Consider the following 10,729-nt stretch of genomic DNA (forward strand, 5'->3'; position numbering starts at 1 on the left):
GCTTTTTCAAAAGATCCTGTAAACCTCAAAAAATGAATCTAGACTGCAGTTTCAATTTTGAAAAGGTGCTCTATCGAAAAAGCGCTATTACGTGATTATGCAAATGAAGCATGGGATATTTAAATCCCGGCTTCATTTGCACTTTCGAAGTGCTTCATTTACATCCCTCTGCCGACAGAGGGATGTAGTCTAGACGTAGCCTAAGTAACAAAGTGGCCATTCTTATGCCACCTTTGTATATTTTCAAGATAATTTCATATTATTAAGAGTATGGTCCATGATTATATGTTAATGTCTTTTGTACAAAGAGTTCTTAAAAGATAAGTTAAATATCAACCAATAACATAGAAGCCACACTGCTAAATGCTGTGTTGCTCAGCTTACCAATTGTCCGGGTTTTAATTTCTTGCCATCCCCTGCCTTTTTTTCCCCTTGAAATAATTTTTTGATTCCTGACTTGATCTGTTTATACAGGTACTTTATGGCCTTTGTCATCATGGTATCTAAGCACCTCCACAATTATTAGGTCATTTTTACCTTCGAAACACACTTGTAGGATAGGAAAGCCCTATTTATTTTACAGGTGGGAAATGAGCTACAGGGTAGATTAAGTGACTCATCCAAGGTCACACAAAGAATCTATTAATTGAATCAGGAACTGAACCCCTATCTCCAGACCCATTCCAGTGCCCTGCCCATATGCTTTCTACTCTTAGAAGGCTAATAGAATACTAAAATCATCTGGCTACTCCTGCTCAGTAACAATTCTCAAATAAAAAGGACACTTAAAGAATCAGACTGATTAAATTCCTGTAACCCACCTTTGTGAACTGAGTACTTTGCTTTTGTAGCACTATACTTATGAAGCTATTTTTGTGCTGAATGAAATACTGCCCAGACTGTATCTGGCCCTTGTAAAGTACAATACTTGTAGTTATACAAGAAGCTTGCATTTGTAATGGAAGAGAGCAAGCTAGAAGAGAGAGGCTCAGTTGGGTAGGTGACAAGGTTAGATTATTGGCGAGGAAGATGTTAGTAGCTTTGTTTTCATAGTAAAAAGGGGCGGATGGTCTTATCACCATACTATATCCAGCAGTTCTCAAACTTTTGGGGCTCCAGAGCCCTTAATATGCATAAAAATGTATGTGGAGTCCCAGCAGTCCACTGATTGTATGCATTGTACTTATGCGGAGCCCCAGCGGTCCATTGATTGTATGTGTTGTACCTATCAATGTTTCCAGTTTGTCAGCCTTGTGGAGTCCCTGGAGATGTCTCGCGGAGCGGCTCCTCGGAGCACAGTTTGAGAAACACTGCTATATGAGAGCCTCACATTAATTTTTTTACTTAAGACATCCATTAGATGCTGAGAACAGTCAACATTCTGATGCAGAGCTGAGACACAGAGATTAAGACAAAGATGTTTAGTGGCCAGTTATTTTAGGTTTCTTCAGTTCTTGGTGCCCTGCTTGAAACAGTTTAAATAGGCCCGATTATTCAGAAAGTGCTCATCCTAACTGGGCAAAATAGGCCTTTTAAAGTGTTCTAAGTTGCAGTCTTCAAAACGGAGTACTTAATCATTTGATGTTTTTTGAAACTTTGACCTCAGTTACTTTTATAAAGTCATGCAAAGTATTTGCATTGGCTATCTTGACGCAGGGCTCCATAGAGGTTCCATTCCCAAGAGATGTTCCTTCTGTTGTAACGGATGCACATTGGCGAAGTGCTGTGGAGAAGCTTGTTAATGCTCAGAACAGACACTGAAAAATGTAGTTTGTTCATGGTTATCAATTGAAAACGTCTTCCTTGTGCATGATGTTGCAATTTTTAAACAATTATTTTAATATGTGGCTCAGAATCCCCATTTACATTTGGACTGAGAGGTCGGGTTCTTTTTGAAGACATTGTACTGAAGTGCTGGTGGGTTGACACCTGCCTATTTGCATATCACTACTATATGAGTGGCTGACATTAGGAGCAGCAGATTTGTTCAGAAAAAAATAGCATCAACCCCCTCCCTGTCTTCATCTCTTTGCCAAATCAAGTATAGAAAACTTTTTCTGTGCCCATGTAGTAGTCTTCCCTTTTTCCTAACTCTTCGGATAGCTGTAGTTTGTACTCTCTCCATATCACTCTGATAGTCTCTACCCAGTTTTTCTTTCCCAGTGATTCTCCAATCTTGCTCCCTCCCCATGACATTTTCCTAAGGAGCAGAAGTAAGGAGGCTAGGAGCAGCATACTTTGAGAATATTGAACCTTATTTAAAAATTAGGGAAGAAAGCTAATAAAATAAAAGCCACCTTGCTTAACTGTGTTGTATTTAGTACTTGCAATTATTAGACCTTTCTCACAAATAATGTCTAGAAGCAATCCAAATACAGAGTATGAAACACGCATATATTAATAGCATTGGCATCATGTGGTCATGATAGATAAGTCCTTATAAAGGTACATTTTGTTGCCTTTGTAATTATTTCAGTCCTAAAATGATGTTGTTTTTATGCAGCTATATTTAATCATTCCAAGTGTGAATATAGCCTGTTCAAGTGTTCTCCTTCGCTTAATTTCTTATCAGTGACAGCAGTCCAAACACTTGTCTCAATTTTGAGATCAAAGCTGATGAAATCCAGATCTCTAAAGCACTGAATTGCCTCGTATTTTTGTTCATTACAACAAAAACAAACTAAACCCAAACCAGAACAGTTATTTCAAGTATGTCGTGAGGTATTTCAGTAGCATCTTGTCTGTTGAAAACAAATTTTCCTTTTCTAAATCTCTGTTTTTTTCTTTTCTTACTCTGTGGAGTTAAAAAATGGTTAATTTGTTATTTTTTATCACATGCATGCAGTTTTGCCTAGTAATGTGGCAAGAATCCCTGCATTATGAGTAACTGAAGATGCACTGTGAGGCTCTGTGGGAGTACCGGGGAAGCTCCTTGCTACCACCTGCGCTTGGTGTGAAAAAGCTTTGTCTGGGCCTGCCCTGGATTAGATTACCAACCCTGCTGGCCATGAACACCACAAGCCCTCCCCTTTTTTGCTATAGGTTAGTGAGAGGCACTTTCCAATCCCCAGCTCTCCTTGAAAAGTCCAGCTCCTGTTCCCCTGGATACTCATGTTATTCATAGAGACACTGCTTCCAAACAAAGAGCCCACCCCACCTTACCAGTGTCACCTCAGATCAAAGCTTTGCTTCGCACACAGCTTATGTTTGTTTATAATGAAAACAAGTAGAAGTTTATTTACTGAAGTGTAGTTTCAAAGTAATGGAAAGTAGAAGTATCAGAAACAAATGGTTACAGATCAAATAACATCACTGCACACATTCTAGAATCAAGACTTACTTAACAAGAAACTTTCCTGTCTTTGAATGAGTATTGCTCTGAATCCTGTTAGGTTTGGCTATAATCCTCTGTTCATGGGAAATATCATTGCCTCTGTCGTGAAAAATGCAGGGTGTCTGCTTGCATCCACAGATATATCAGAACAATCCATTGTCCTTGTTCATAACATGATGCCCCCTAATTTTGTTTCCTTTATACTCCTTTCTGGTAGATATCACAAAGAGCATTTGTCTCCAGATGCAAATATACATAAAGTGTGGGGCACACAATGACCAAAGAGGGTGGTAAGCATCTGTTACCCCCTTCCTGAAATAAACCTGTCCAAAACATGTTACCTGCCTTAAGAACATAATTTTCAGTATAATTACATAATCTTTAATTAGCTATACATGTTTTGCAATGATTATGGCAATCAATGTGCTGGTGGTTCTCAACAGAGATGTTGCAAGCCATTTTATTGAATTAATATGCATCTGTTCAATCTAGGGTATCCCTTTACAATTCTCTGTGTCCTCTGTGCCTTCTGCCAATAGGCATCAAGAAGTTATTGGGTCACATCCACCATGCCTGGGAGAAATTTCTGCTGATTTCAATACTAAATTAACCAGATTTAAGAGAGGATCATATTAAGGCTATGTCTACACAGCAGCATTATTTTGGAATAACTGATGTTATTCCAAAATAACAAGAGTGTGTGTATACTGTAAGCCATTATTTTGAAATAATGGCGAGCTGCAGGACTTCTTACTCCAACTCCTGTAACCCTCATTTTATGAACAGTAAATGAAGTCAAAGGAAGAGAGTTCCTTCGACTTCCTGCTGTATAGACAGCTCCAAAGCAGATTTAAGTTATTTCAACTTAAGCTACGCAATTGATGTAGTTCAAGTTGCGTAGCTTAATTAGACTTTTACCCTGCTGTGTAGACGTATCCTAAATGATTACAAAGATCAATTTTGTGTTTTTTCTTTCTTGAAACATGTTGCATTGTACAGAAACAATTCAGAAGTAAGTCACCTTATATGCCTTTTGTACTAACAGGAACTTAAATATAACCAAATATCTAATTATGCTAATCCACTTAAAGTCAGAAAGTAAAAATTGAAACGTTAGAGGTCAATAAAAACTCCTATATTCTACACCATGGTAGCAATGGAAAAAAGTCTGTTATCCAGGCTACATCTCTACTGCAGGTGTATTTTGGAAGAAGCTTTTATGGAAGACATCTTCTGAAAAAACTTCTTCTGAAAGAGAGCATCCACACTGCCAAAGCCCATCGAAAAAGAGATCTGCTTTTTTGAAATATAGAATCTACACTGAATGGATGCTATCTCACATTTAAGCTTGATTAATATGGATGGAGAGGCCACCAGGGAACCTGTGCTTTTTCCTCTTTCGAAAGAACTACCTCTTCCCCATCCATACACTCCTTTTTCCAAAAGAGCTCTTTAGGAAAAAGGCTTCTTCCTCATAGAAAGAGGTTTACCGATGTCGGAAAAACCCCTCTGTTCTTTTGATTTTTTTTCTAAAGAATTCCATTGCAGTGTGGATGTAAGTTAAGTTTTTCGGAAAAACAGAGCTTTTCCAGGAAAACTCTGTAGTATAGACATAGCCCCAGTGATTATGTGACTTTGTGTAAGCTCCCACAGTACAGAAGTAGAACTGTGCTTTTATTAAACCCAGCCTAGGCAACTTTATGTGATCAGGAAGAACTTGACCAGATGAAATAGAACTATTCTGGTGTAGAGGGCAGAAATAGGTTGATGAAAAAGAAAAGAATGATGTGATACCCTGAAAACGAACTTATAAATGTTACTAATAATTTGTACTTTAAAGTATAAGTTACTTTCCTGTGAGGATCACTCATGCTATTTGAGGATGGTTTTCTTTTTACTTCAAATAATATGTGAAAAACTTTTCAGAAACATGTTGTATGATACATGTTATATGAGTATTTCATTCATCTCATGGCTCCATTATATTCATGTCTAGTTAGCATTTTGTACAGTCATGCCAAATCCAGGGGTACTCTGGGGCTGGAGCACCCATAGGGAAAAATTAGTAGGTGCTCTGCACCCACAATCTCCTCCCTCTGCCCTCCACCCTCAGTGCTTCTTGCCAACTTCTCCAAATCCCAACACACTTGGGATGTTCTGTGAGGGAGGGAGAGAAGTAGGGATGTCCTGTGTTTCAAGGAAGAGGCCAGGTGTGGGTGGGAAGTTGCCAGAAGGACTGGAGTGGGGCTGAGCCAGGTGCAGAGCAGAGGCATGAATGCTCAGGGTGGAGTTTTTGGGGAATGGGTGAAGTGGAGGAAAGGTCAAGCACCTCCTGCCCGGTGCTTGTTGGCTGAGAGGTGAGGCAGGACACTCCTCTCGCAACAGCTGCAGCAGGAGGGGAGACACTGGAGGGTGCGCCTGAGCCCCAGTCCCCAGAGCTGGTCTGTAGACCAGCAGTTGGGAACCACTAGTGTATAAGGTGAGTTTAAAATGAGCCACTCTTCTTTGTTTCAACTATTTTGCTTTAACCTGTCTTCATTTCCCTCTTTTTACTGCTTTCAGATAATTAGCACTAAACACTGAGAGCAAACATGTTTAATGAGAAGGAACAGGAATCTATTAATAAAACATATCAGCCATATTTTTCATAATTAGCTATTTACAATTGTGTATTTCTAATTTATGCACACAAATATCCTTAGTGTGATTAACTGGCAATATAAATACCTGATCTGTAGCTGCACATTTGGTATTCAGATCCAAAAATTAAGTACAGTCTATGTACACTCACACCTGTGCAGGCCTAAATTTAAAATTCTGGCCTGCATGTTTATTTACCATGGTCAATTACAACAAAAGCCAAAGGTTTTTACTTGCCTGTCAAAAGAGTTTACTTTCCAAGGCAATTGGGCAAGTGTATTTTTGCAAAGTTCCTTTATGCTGTTACTAGATATATGCAACTTTAAGATGTTGTAGCTACACTGAGCACTTAACCTACAGGGCTGTGTCTAGACAGGCCAGTTTTTCCAGAAATTCAGCCACTTTTCTGGAAAAACTTACCAGCTGTCTACACTGGCCGCTTGAATTTCCGCAAAAGCACTGACTTCCTACTGTAAGAATTCAGTGCTTTTTGCGGAAATACTGTGCTGCTCCCATTCAGGCAAAAGTCTCTTTTGCACAAAACTTTTGCACAAAAGGGCCAGTGTAGACAGCTGAGATTTGTTTTCCACAAAAAAGCCCCGGTCGTGAAAATGGCAATCGGAGCTTTTTTGCGCAAAAGCGCATCTAGATTGGCCACGGATGCTTTTCCGCAAAAAGTGCTTTTGCGGAAAAGTGTCCATGCCAATCTAGATGCTCTTTTCCGAAAATGCTTTTAACCGAAAACTTTTCCGTTAAAAGCATTTCCGGAAAATCATGCCAGTCTAGACATAGCCCAGCAGTATGAAAAGTTCTCCTTAGGAAAAAAGTCAGACAGCTTGTTTTTGACAAGAATACCTAGAAGGGAGTAGACACTCATCTATTTTATTTAATTAAAAAGTAACTCTCTGCTTCCAAGTATAGTGTGTTTGGGGAGCAAGATCTTGTGCAGCAGCCTCCATCATACAAGCAGCTCAGCTTTTCTCAAGTGCACTCACAGCTGACAACAATTACAGTAATCTAACTGCATGTGCCTTATTTAAGGAGAATGACATCCAGCTACAAACCTTCACTATTCCTTCAGTTTCTTGTTTCGTATCATATATTTTAATGCAGTATAGGATCCCATATAGAAAATGTAAATCTGAACACTTCCTAGTAGTAGTAGTAGTAGTCGTAGGTTTATAGATTAGTTGGGTTCATTAATTTGCAGAGTTGTTGACTCGAGTCCCACGACTGAACTCAAGTCCAACTTAATTCGCCTCGGTGACTCGACTGGAGACTCGACTCGGGTTCATTGTTTGTGACTTGCGATTCGACTTGAGACTTGCTAATTTTGTTAAATCGACTTGGTGAAAAAATTGTCCGAAAATGCCGACATTGATGGCTTGTACAAAAGTGACTTGACATTTTTAAAATTAAGACTTGAGACTCGACTTGGGACTTGAACTGTAGTGACTTGAGACTCAACTTGGATTTGACAATGACGATTTGAAGACAACACTGTTAATTTGTTGCTTCAAAAGCAGTTACTCATAGGTTGCCAACTTTCTCGACCGGATGCCATTGCTGCAAATAGTGTCCGGTCCATCTGGTCAGAAAAATGGATGCCCCTAAGTCAGTACTACATGACCCAGGTAACTAAAGTAAGTTTAGTAAGTACAGCAAACATTAAATCTAAAACTCAGTCCATGATCATAGCACAACTATTCTATAAACCAACTTTACTTCCTGGGAAGCTGTGCTCTTCTAAAACTTTTAACATTTATTTTTAATGAAGCTAAAAATAATCAGTTTACACTTTCTGGTTTCTATGCACTAATATCTGAACTTTCCCATCACTTGGTCTAAACTGTATCATGGTATAACACAAACCATTTAATGACACTAATGTCAACAGCAGTTATTAAATATTGAACCAATAAATGGACTGGAATTTAATCTAGATTTACTACCCTTAATAAGGACTTCAGCCACGCTTGACTGCTTTTAAACTACCGCTTGGTGATGTTTCGAGCAGCATGTCCTTATGAAAACTGAGATAATCATTTAACAATTGCAGTTCTGTTAGTAAACTGTATTTCATATCCGACACATTTTTTCTGCAAAGCAGGATGATGCCTTACATTTGGTGAGATGAGGCTCCTTTGCTTGCTTTCCTCCTTCTCATTAAGGCTTTTTTGTATATTTAACATAGTGTACTGAGGCAGTGTCAGCCTCTTCCCCAGGGGGGGAAGGATAGACAGAAAACAGGGAGAAGGAGAGGGAGCTGCACTATACATCTTAAAAAAAGAGGGTTGGGGTAAATTGGAATTAGGTTCAACTTCAAACAGCATTTCAAACTTTTCAGTCAGTAAATTATTTAAAGATGGTCATAAAACAGCAAGTAACAGAAGTTGTATCACCTTGGGTGCAAACTTAGTGGCTATGCACAATGAGTAACATTCATGCCCATGCAAAGGGCCAGCAAAAGCCTATGAACTAATATAGTGGTCACCAACCAGTAGATCAGGGTCTACTGGTAGATCTTGGAGCCTCTGACAGGTGATTCTGACTGGTTTGGCCAAGGGGCTATCAAGTGCTGGCACTTCAGCTGCCCCTTCCTCCCACTGCTGCTTATTTCCTGCCCTTTGCCTTGGAGCTGTCCCTCACCCTGGGAGCCTCTTGCTTCTTGTGCAGAAGGGGGTGCTGATGTCAGGGTGCTCCCTCTCCCACTCTGTATCCTTTCTCCACAGAGCAGACAGGGGACACAACAGGACTTGGGATGGAGTTTGCTGCCTGCTTTAGGTAGTGGACCAGGGCCAGGGCAGGGGTAAGCCTGCCTTAGCCCCACTGCACCACCACCCAAGAGCCACCAGCAGTGCCCAGCTGGAGCCCACATTCTAAATTCCTACCACAGTCATGAGCCCCCTCCTGCACCCCAAGCCCTTGTCCTAGCCCCAAGCACCCCTGCATCCAAATGCCATCCCAGATCCTACACCTACAACCCCTCTGGCATCCCAACTGCCTGCCCTAAGCTCAGCTCAGAGCCCCTCTCACACTCTAGATCCCTTAATCCAAGACCAGAGCCTACACCCCATCCCACAGCCTCTGCCTGATGAAAGTGAGTGAGGATGGACAAGAGAGGCAGGATGGAGTGAGCAGGGTCAGGGCCTCAGAGAAGGGACAGGAAGAAGGTGGGGCTGTGGGATGGGGTGTAGGCTCTGGTCTAGGTAAGGGTATTTACGTTTGAGGTAGATCTTGGATTGCACTTCAATTCAAAAAGAGATTTCATGCTCAAAAAGGTTAGAGACTCCTGCACTAATGTAAGTTCTACTTTAGCTATGTATCATATTACACTGGCAAAAATCTGTGGTGAAATTAGAATCAGAGTTACAGTTTTTAGAAAGGACCTAAATCTCACACCTCCATCCTGTCTTAATCTCCACATTTCAGAGAGAGAGGTATTGGATTCAGAGATCCGGATCTGGACAGTCTCTACTTTTTTGGGTGTGATGAACAGAATTTCTTGGACCCATTTTCTTTGTTTTCAAACTCTTTCTTTCAAAGCATAGTGTGTGGGTAACTGGATTGCAACCTAGATTTGCCCTTTCCCATGAGGTATGATAGCAATCTCTCTCAAATACAAATCTATATGTTCCACTTCCCACTGCCATGTACGAGACCAATGTATCCTTGCAAGACTGCAAGGATTTTTTTTTTTGTCCCTGAAGTGGTAAAAATAGGCAGTAGATGAATTTGCCTCTGTCATTCCCAAAAAACCCTCAATGAATGGTACCATTTATCTGACAGCTCCCGCTCCTACATGTTCAGTGTAGAGAAATTACACATCTAGCTCTCCTGTAAATGCGTTGGAGGGTGGTCATCCTCCCCACTGCCATTCAGGGCTCTTCAAGTGGGGTAGGCAAGCCTGTATAGAAGGACATACTGATGTCAATGACATGAGGATTGGATGGAACGGGCGAAAAGAAGTTAGAGGGGTAGCTGTGTTTGTCTGTAATTGGAGAGTACCAAGACAGCCTGGAGCCTGGGTGGGAAGGAGGAAGTTGAGGGAAGGAGGCAGGAAACCTGATGCTAGGCTTGGATGGGAGGGAGATTCCTGGAAGGGCTACAGGTCTATCATGTGTCCCCAGATGAAGCTCTGGGAGGGGGGATGCTTGCCACCAGACCTCTCCTTAGAAAATACCAGCAGTTAGGAAATGTATTTTCTTCAAGCGTATGATATCCTTATTAATTATGAAGTATTTGCCAGCCTTCAGAGTTACACAGCCCTCCATTGCATCCTTTAGTTTTCCTCCTCACATTCTTAAGAAACTTGAATGATTAATGAGCTTACAACAATATTTGTTCTTTTCAAGTTAGTTGCACTAGTAGCTGTAGGTAGGTATATGGACTATCAAGAGGGTCTTCACTATCATAATGAGTTCTGACTCATTATTATAGTCTTCTAGTGACATAGTCTAAAGGCTTTTCTTGGCTTTGGCTTCGTCAGTTTATCTATCTATTGCCAACCAAACTACATGGGCACACCTTCCTATGCATGAAGAACAAAATCAGTCCACCTGGCTTGCTCATTTTTAAGCTTGCTTGTGGCAAGGCAAATATTGAAAGCATGCTCTAGTTTAAAACAAATAACCCACACATTTTCCTTTTCCCTACTTGACATCTTTCCCTTGGTGGGTGGGTGGGTGGGTGAAAGAAAGAAAGAAAGAGTCCAGGTTTTAGTTTATTGGACAAAGATAGGCTTTTATACTCCTC

Source organism: Pelodiscus sinensis, chromosome 1 (assembly GCF_052426305.1).
Source record: "Pelodiscus sinensis isolate ZL-2025 chromosome 1, ASM5242630v1, whole genome shotgun sequence".
Classification (NCBI taxonomy): Eukaryota; Metazoa; Chordata; order Testudines; family Trionychidae; genus Pelodiscus; species Pelodiscus sinensis.